The sequence below is a fragment of the Alexandromys fortis genome, unplaced genomic scaffold (assembly GCF_014885135.2).
Source record: "Alexandromys fortis isolate MF-2015 unplaced genomic scaffold, M_Fortis_MF-2015_v1.1 scaffold_133, whole genome shotgun sequence".
Taxonomy (NCBI): Eukaryota; Metazoa; Chordata; class Mammalia; order Rodentia; family Cricetidae; genus Alexandromys; species Alexandromys fortis.
In genome coordinates, this window is record NW_026068030.1 from 2,133,139 (window position 1) to 2,142,307 (window position 9,169).

General features: G+C 37.2%; 1 long non-coding RNA gene across 1 annotated transcript in view; it reads left to right on the top strand.

Annotated features, from left to right (window-relative positions):
- Positions 1–9,169, top strand: part of LOC126515084 (uncharacterized) — a 311,618-nt gene that overhangs the window by 217,300 nt on the left and 85,149 nt on the right. The gene's annotated exons all lie outside the window — the stretch shown is intronic.

Genomic DNA, 9,169 nt, shown 5'->3' on the forward strand with positions numbered 1-9,169 from the left:
TTTAACAAAATTCTCAGCTATCTACTGCAATCACAGGAAGAAAAATTTCTTTTTTTCCCTTTGTCACAAATATCAGCCAAATTAGGGTTGTAGTTCACTAGTGGAGTGCTTACCTGGTTTGTGAAAGGCCCAAGTTCTATAAAAATAAATAAAAGCAATTATTAAAAGGATTAATTTTTGTCATTGGTTTTGAGAAATATTCCAATGGATGTTCAGAGAAAACATCAGGAATTTTGATCTTGAAAGCAGAAAGTACTTTATCCCAGTTAGAATTATTTTTATATTTATTACAGAATGGACACTTACAAAAATACTACATTTTATTTCTTCAGAAATACACAATTTTGTACTAAATAACCATTAGATATGGGTTATGTATATAATAAATCCATCCATCAAGACATAGTTTATGATAAGGCAGACGTGAATATAATCGATACCATCCATGACTACCATGGGGATGGAGAAGAGAACAGAGAAAGAGAGACACACAAATAACTATAGAACTGTGTGATAGTGTAATAGAGACACATAGTATAAGAAAACATAAAATACAGCAAATTTATGAAACATAGCATTAACCAATGAAGTTTTTGGAGTCATAATAAAGAGGAGCCTAATGGTGCAGTAAACAAATTTCTGTGTTCACAAACCATAATTTGTGATTAGGTCTAAATATCCAACAGGGTGTTTATATTGCATGTGTGTGTCATAGCTGTCAGTATTTAATTCATTGCCTAGGTATGATGGCTCTCTGTTATATCATTTCCATTTTGGAAGCCATTAATTGTAAAACAAAATCTCTTTATTTGTTAAAAAAATAAAACTAGATAGATTATTAATGTTTACTTTTATTTTGCTAAATAAAATCCTTTCCACATAATACTGAAAATTGGTTTGTTTTTTTATCAGTAGACTGGATGGAATGTTGACTCTGCTTGACTGAAGAAAGTAGTTGGCAGTTCATGGAACTGTAAATTGCTTTATGTGGAAGGTGATTTTGTGTTTACCTATTTATTGGGATAGATAACTAACAGGAGTTTTTATATAATAAACTACACCAATGCTTTTTTTGCTTTTCTCTGTTTCCTTGTATATTATAACTATCATAAGCTGTTTTTTATCTAAATAAAACTAATTATTAAGATAGCTAAAATTCCCAGAATAATTTTCTGCAAATAATGAATGCAAAATTAAACCTTTATTATTCTGAGATTAGAAATTCATACTCATTCAACATATTTTATATTATACTCTTATGAAACAATAAATCACAGATAAACTTGTCTTCAAATGAGAAACAATCTTATACAATAGATATAAAACATTTTTTCTCACTTATATTTGCCCATAAAACTTGTTAACAAGTCTACTTAGTCATTTACAGGATGGTAATTTTAATTATGTGGGTCAGAGTAAGCACTAGAAAATATTAGTAAAACAATCTTTTAAAATTAAAATATATATGTTCATAACTTTCTTATAACTGCTGGAAAACACTTAAAGACGTAACAAAATAAAAACTAGTTTCTATTTGTTATTTTAAGCTCAAATAGATGTTCTGTCATAGGACACATGACACCAAGGGAAAATTCTAAGAATGAAACCATTCATTAGTTGTTTGAAAATCATGCATAAGTGAATATTGGAGGATGTGAAGTCACTGTATTATTATGCAGTTTAAAATACTGAAGACCAATTTAGGCTTGAGCACTGACCAATTCTGGGTGCACCATGTACATTTACTGTAATTCTATAGTTGTTCACCTATTACTACAAAAAGTCCACCTACCACCCCAGTAGTTCTCATCAATCTACCAAAAGCCACAGCAGTCTTTCTCATGAAAAACAAAATGTGGAAGCCCAACCATACCAGTTCACTTACTACCACATCAAACCACCTGCCACGGCAGCTGTTTATCTAAAAACATGGTAGCCCACCTTCCACAATAGTAGCCTGCCTTCCACCATAGCCATCTCTTTACCCTTTATCTCCTATCCCATCTCCCTAATCCCTATGGTTAAAATCTACCAGCAATCACTTCACTACTGATTAGTAGCAAGTAAATGAAGCTTTCTTCCAATAGTTCATTCCTCGAGAGATCTCAAAACCAACATGAAACAGTAGTTTAACATGTAAAATCTACAGCCTCCAATCTCAGCCTATCTAACGATAATGCTATAAAACTTATGAAGAACTACAGAAATTTTAACCCTAATGATAACAACCATTACAAATAATTGAATGATAGAGTAGACTAATCCCACAATATAAATTAAACTCCATTAGAGGAAGACATGTCTATTCTTGATATCAAATACTACATAGCTCAAAATCTATAATTTTATACAGTATTCAAAATTTAATGAAAAATATGAAAGACAAACAGCGAAAAAAGCAAAAACACACTCTCATGAGACAGAACAATGAACCCATAATCAAAAAGTAGGAGCAGATGGGTGAGGTGCTTACAATTCACATGGAAGGCATCCATTACAAAGAATTAAGGCATAAATGGCTTCATCATTTATATTCATATAAAACACCTCTGAAGAAATGATGGGAAGCAATGCAAATGCTAACGTCATCAAGAATCCAACAAAGCACCCGGTCACAAGTGGATAGCAGCACATCTAAAATAGAAGGTACTGAAAAGTCACATCAGTGAACTTGGAAGCAACCTAGGAAGTAGGTTCATGAAAGGAAAATTAACCTAAAACATCCACTTTAGGTACAAATAAGAAAGCTAAATATCAACAGCAGAAGAGTAGAGCTTGGTTGGTGATAGCCAATAGCAAACAATATACTCAAAATCAGAAACAAAGACAGAGAAAATGTGTAAAATATCAGAAAAATCAATTCATAAATCTCCACAAAATAATTTCAAATACTGTATCAGAGACCTGAAAAGACTAGTAAATGACATCCTGAAATAATAAAATAAAAATAAGCTGCTATGTACTTTATTCTCAAATAAATAAAGACAAAAGGTGGTAAAAATTTTTCTGTAACCCATAAAACAAAACAATGGAACAGAAACTAATTTTAGGAGAATTCTTTCTTGTTACAAACTTTGGAAATCTGAAAGCAATGAGACAATATCCTAAAATCTCTACTAGGGTGAAATTGGAAGTATTAAGCCCTGAATTACCATCTCAGAAAAAGTATTTTAAAGAATGAAAAAGTTGAAAAATACTTTCTACCAACTTACTTAAGGAGAAATTTAACAATATGTTACAGAGGCTTCTATGCGCTTAGCTTCTGATACCATAGGACTGAACAGTGAGAATTACCATCAGAGAAAAACAGTACAAACAAGGAAATGGGGAAAATTGGAAATGAAGCTTGTGGTGGAGAGTGGGAGCTGTGTTCCCAGAATATCCTACAATGTCTTGTGATACCATATATAAACAATAAGTATTGGTGTTCGCTTGTACATAGACATATTTCCCAGCTTTTTTGCTGACAGAGCTAGAAGTAATAACCCTAGCAACATTGAGCATATCTAGTTCCTATTTATTTATTTTTCTAAGTATCATTTTACAATAAAACTAACTACAGATCCATATTGAAACAACCTACTCAAGAGCAAGGAAGGAAAATACTATTTATTATTATTATTATTATTATTATTATTATTAGAATCATTCAGTCATGCTAGAAAATAAAGTGCTAAAAAAGAAAATGGTAGGAAGATATTGTTAAATCTAGATCTCAAATTTCCATAACGCTATTCAGTAGTTTAGACATTGATCAGGCATGGTCAAATTCTCCAAAGGGAAAAAAAAAATGTCATTTTAAAGAAGTGTAAGAAGGATCCTTAAAACTTGAACTTTCTGAGAAGTGGGACAAGTTCCTGAAAGATTAACACAAACCTCTCTGGAGGTGAAGGGATCCCTAGGAGGGTTCTGGGTAGGATTTAACCTTGATGATGAAATCTAAACTGAAGACTGCTTGGCATATTAAAGATGGCTCACAGGGTGTCAATTTGGAATAGTCATGAGGAAAGATGGTGGCAGGATGGATTGTGATCATAGCCCCTTGTACAGAATTTGAACAAATTATTCCTTCGATTGCACTGGTAAGAGCTGATGGATTGGAATTGAGAAGTGAAGACAAAGGAGGATAAAGCAGTGATGAGATGATTACTTCAGTAGAGTTGACATGTCACTTATCACCATAGAACCTTCATCTGGCGATGAATGGAGATAGAGACAGAGACCCACATTGGAGCACTAGACTGAGCTCCCAAGGCCCATAGGAAGAGCAGAAGGGAGGAGAACATGAGCAAGGAAGTCAGGAACTCGAGGGGTGAATCCACTCACTGAGGCAGTGGAATTGATCTAATGGGATCTCACCAAGGCCAGCTGGACTGGGTCTGAACTAGACTCTCTGAATGTGGCTGACAATGAGGGCGGACTGAGAAGCCAATTATAATGACACCGGATTTTGATTCTACTGCGTGTACTGGCTTTTTGGGAGCCTAATCTGTTTGGATGCATACCTTAGTAGACCTGGATCGAGAGGGGGGAACTTGGACTTCCCACAGGGCAGGGTACCCTGAATTTGCTTAGGACTGGAGAGCAAGGAGGAGTGGGGAGAGTGGGAGGGAAATGGGAGGATGAGAGGAGGTGGAATTTTTTTTATAAACAACTGAGTAATACTTTATTGTATAAATGTACCATATTTTCTTTATCCATTCATACATTGTTAAACATCTAGGTTGCTTCCAATTACTGGCTACTAGGAATAGAGCAGCAATGAAAATAGTTGAACAAGTGTCTCTGTTACATGATGAAGTATCATTTGGGCATACGCTGGGTGTATGTCCTTTGTTATAGCTGGACGTAGACACAGTTCTATTGTCATCTTTCAGATGAACCACAAGACCCATAGTAGCTGTATAAGTTTCACACAGCAATGGATGAGTCTTTCTCTGACTCAACATCCTGGACAGAATGGGCTTTCGTGGCCATATTATTATTTCTTACAGTCTGTCTTTTTTTTTCTTTTTTCTTTATTAAAGATTTCTGTCTCTTCCCCGCCACCGCCTCCCATTTCCCTCCCACTCCCCCAATCAAGTCCCCCTCCCTCGTCAGCCCAAAGAGCAATCAGGGTTCCCTGCCCTGTGGGAAGTCCAAGGACCACCCACCTCCTTCCAGGTCTAGTAAGGTGAGCATCCAAACAGCCTAGGCTCCCACAAAGCCAGTACATGCCCATTGCCATTGTTCTTGAGTTCTCAGTAGTCCTCCTTGTCCGCTATGTTCTGCGAGTCCGGTTTTATCCCAGGCTTTTTCAGACCCGGGCCAGCTGGCCTTGGTGAGTTCCCGATAGAACATCCCCATTGTCTCAGAACACCAGTAGCTTGGCCAAAAGAATGTGAGAGAGTCACAAGTAGTCTTTCAAGGACAGTAGGTATGATCTCTGGCAATTTCTCACCTATACTAAGAAAGAAAATTACCTAAATTCCTACTACTCATGCTACTACATACTAAAGTTTTTTTTTGACAGACTGTATATTTTTTCTAATTATATATTTACATTTTAATTATGATCTAATAATTTGTCAAGTGAGTTTTCTTTCAAAACAAATTTCCACTGAACTATTTTACTAAGCTTACTCACTTACTGATTCAAATTCTGTAAGTGTTTTAAAGATGCGAATTCCTAGCATTATGATCCAAACTACACAAATTTAAGCAATCCATTTTTAAGGAGTTAATTAGAAACAAATAAACCAAAGGAGTGTGAAGACTACAAGAAAATATTTTAAGTGGGTCAGAGGTAACTTAATGAAATTATCTAATTGTTATACTACAGAAGGGAAAGCATTCAGAGTCATTATCCTCTGTGTCTAAACTACCTACCTATGTACACTATGTACCTGAGATTTTTGCTCTGAGCTCAAACCAGTTTGATGTTGCATCCAGCATGGTGTTGCATCAGGTATCTTTGCATCTCACTATTTATAAATTAGTGTCTGTTGATTTGCTACAATTCTCTCTAGCTTAACTAAAGACTAACAAATATCCTTTTAAAATGCAAATAAAAACAAGAATGTGAAACCTTGAATTAAGCTACCTAGCATGGGGCATTATTTTTAACCACTGTATATTTTAATGTTTAAACAAGAAAATACATGTAAGGTAAAAATGTATACAAGGTTCTAATAACAAATATAGCTAACTATGAGGAGTTAAAAGGTGGCAACCATTTTTGGAGCTTGCTAAGAAGAAGGAATATTCAATAAGTATATTGTTTACATAAAAATACCAACTTTGAACAAAAGTAAAGAAGGAGATTCCAACTCTGGCCAGCTCACTTCTCATTGCTCATTGATTAAAATACTCTAAATTCACTATAGAAAGAAATAGTAAAGGAAGATTAAAACTTATATCCCAACCCCAAACATGTAAGTGAGGAAGACTTGGGAATGAATGATTCCACAAGATTTAACGAAATTTTAGAGCTGTAAGAGAAAACATTATTACTTTTGTTCATCTGAAAAGCTACGACTAAAGAGTCTTGTCCATCTGACGGATTAGGGGAAGTGAATGAGTGTGATGCTCAGTCCTAAGCCCATCAGTCAGTAAGTAGCACCTCAGAGATGGTACCTGGCAATGGGAGTTACAAGAGCACTCTGCCTTGCATTTTACAGGATCTCTGACTTTCACCCTGAACCATATGTGATAAAAATTACTAGACACAGCACAATAGAAAACCATGGAAACAGAAACCCTTGCAATCATGGTACTCAGATTTTGATAAATATGAGTGATAAAACAAGGAAGTGGAATCATGTAGAGAAGCATGACAATGGCCTCAGACAGTTAAAATCCAGAACAGCACAGCATGAAGGCTGTTTGGTTAGTGGGAAATGAGGTCTGAACTTTAGAAAGGAAAGGCCTGCTTGTAGAGATGACTGTGTGTAGTTCTAGAAGTAACATTTAGTTGGCATTAAGTGCCAAAGGCCAGAAGGTAGCAAGAAGAGCCAGCTACTACAGTCAGAAAGAATGTCAATGATAGAAAGAAAAACATTGAGAATGGGTGTGGTTCTTGCAGGTCAGGAGTTTGCACAGGTACCAAACTGAGTAGCCTTGAAAGACAGAACAGACACTGGCAAGTTTCAGGAAGATGAAAGATAAACTATGTTATTTTAAGAAGAATAAGTACAGATCTATGTGTATGTAAAAAAGTCAAGAATGGCATAAAGGAGAAATTTGGGGAACATAATCGTGAAGACTATAGTGTTTTGTGTAATTATGACATTTTAAAATTTTATTATCCGTAAATATTAAATCTTAGTATTATAGTTAGATTTATTAGCAAATAATCTTTCTAGGGTTTTAAAATTCCTGACAGATATTCATTTTGCCTTGAATTATAATTTATGTATTCATCAATAAATAGTTGTTAAACTAAGGAGTCTGAAAATGTGAACCTATTTCCACATTGACTGGGGGTCAGAGATTGGAACTTACCTCCATTCCTTAAAGGTCATTGTGTTTTTTTTTTTTTTTTCCTCAAACAAAGGTCTCAACTAGATTTAGACCAGAGAGTACTGGTCTCTCAAGGTTATTGTCAACAGGTACTTCAGGAATAGAAAATTAGATAGGTTCCTACCTCAAACCAAAATGTAAGGATCCAACTAAGTGTTCAGTTTTTTATTTTATTTTATTATTTATTTATTTATTTATTATAGATTTCTGCCTCCTCCCAGCAACCGCCTCTCATTCCCCCCCCCCCCCCCCCCCCCCCCCCCCCCCCCCCCCCCCCCCCCCCCCCCCCCCCCCACCCCCCCCCCCCCCCCCTACCCCCCCACCCCCCCCCCCCCCCCCCCCCCCCCCCCCCCCCCCCCCCCCCCCCCCCCCCCCCCCCCCCCCCCGAGGCCAAGTTCCCCGTCTTTTTGAAAGTCCAAGGATCTCCCCCCTCCCTCCCCATCTAGTAAGGTGAGCATCCAAACAGCCTAGGCTCCCACGTAGCCAGTACGTGCAGTAGGATCAAAACCCAGTGCCATTATTTTTGACTTCTCAGCAGCCCTCATTGTCCGCTATGTTCAGCAAGTCCGGCTTTATCCTATGCTTTTTTTAGACCTGGGCCAGCTGGCCTTGGTGAGTTCCCAATAGGACATCCCCATTGTCTCAGTGTGTGGGTACACCCCTCGCCATCCTGAGTTCCATGCTCGTGCTCTCTCTCCTTCTGCTCCTCATTTGGGCCTTGGGATTTCAGTCCGGTGCTCCAATGTGGGTCTCTGTCTGTGTCTCCTTTCATCGCTTGATGAAGATTAATATTCAGGAGGATAACTATATGTTTTTCTTTGGGTTCACCTTCAAAATAGGTCCATATCTATCACCATGCACAAAACTCAAGTCCAAATGAATTAAAGACCTCAATATCAGTCTGAACACACCGAACCTGATAGAAGAGAAAGTGGGAAGTACTCTACAACATATGGGCACAGGAGACCACTTCCTACAAATAACCCCAGCAGCACAGACATTAAGAGCGACACTGAATAAATGGGACCTCCTGAAACTGAGAAGCTTCTGTAAAGCAAAGGACACTGTCACTATAACAAAAAGGCAACCCACTGACTGGGAGAAGATCTTCACCAACCCCGCAACAGACAAAGGTCTGATCTCCAAAATATATAAAGAATTCAAGAAACTAGAAGTGAAAATGCTAATTAACCCAATTAAAAAATGGGGCACTGAACTGAACAAAGAATTCTCAACAGAAGAAGTTAAAATAGCAAAAAGACACTTAAGGTCATGCTCAACCTCCTTACTGATCAGGGAAATGCAAATCAAAACAACTTTGAGATACCATCTTACACCTGTCAGAATGGCTAAAATCAAAAACACCAACGATAGCCTTTGCTGGAGAGGATGTGGAGTAAGGGGTACACTCATCCATTGCTGGTGGGAATGCAAACTTGTGCAACCATTCTGGAAAGCAGTGTGGAGGTTTCTCAGGAAATTCGGGATCAACCTACCCCAGGACCCAGCAATACCACTCTTGGGAATATACACAAGAGATGCCCTATCATACAACAAAAGTATATGCTCAACTATGTTCATAGCAGCATTGTTTGTAATAGCCAGAACCTGGAAACAACCTAGATGCCCTTCAATGGAAGAACAGATGCAGAAAGTATGGAATATATAC